The sequence below is a fragment of the Tupaia chinensis genome, unplaced genomic scaffold (genome assembly GCF_000334495.1).
Source record: "Tupaia chinensis unplaced genomic scaffold, TupChi_1.0 Scaffold000097_1, whole genome shotgun sequence".
In the NCBI taxonomy this organism is placed as follows: domain Eukaryota; kingdom Metazoa; phylum Chordata; class Mammalia; order Scandentia; family Tupaiidae; genus Tupaia; species Tupaia belangeri.
This window is the reverse complement of record NW_006159559.1, coordinates 8,691,771-8,692,477: the sequence shown is the minus strand read 5'-3', so window position 1 is coordinate 8,692,477 and position 707 is coordinate 8,691,771.

The following is a 707-nucleotide window of genomic DNA, read 5'->3' as shown; positions in this document are numbered from 1 at the left end:
CTGTCACTACAGTGAGCACACCGCCCTATGGCAAAAAAACTAAAAATAAGTAAATAAATAAATCCGACATTGTTACCATTTTTCATTAAAGCAGTATTGGATAAAATTAATACCTATATTGCTCCTGAAATTCGAGTGCCCTTTGTCTTGCCTTTCTTCTCCTTAGTAATAAACGGTTACAAAGGAGATGTCACATCACATAAGATTTAGTTACCAAAATTTTTGAAAACAGATTATTTCCCTCACAGTTGTCTCAACCATGCAGCTTTGTGCTGCTTCAAGTTGCTCAAACTGTGCCAGAAGGAAGCGCTTAACTGCTTAAAAGGCCAGAGACTGAAACGGAGTATTGCACAACGCTTCACCACTGGGCGGTTTCGCTTCCAAATCTGGCCTTCGTGTTGTCCCAAGGCTGGAGCCGCTCCTCGCTCTACAGGAGCCAGCCCGTTCCCCCTTGGAAAGCAAGCCGGGGTTCCCTCGTCCACGAACTGGGCGCCCCTCCCTTCGCCCAAGGTTCACGTGAAAGTGGATTCGCGTGGCTGTAGGGCCCCGGGAGGCCCCATTGTCCAGGCGGGGAACCCGGGTGTTCCCGGGGGTACTCTCGCACTCGAGTCCCGCCAGCCAGGCTGACCCAAGATCTGCGGGTCTCGGAGCCGCTCCCCTCCCCCGCGGCCCCATTGTCTGCCTCCCCCCGCCCCCGGGGGCCCCGG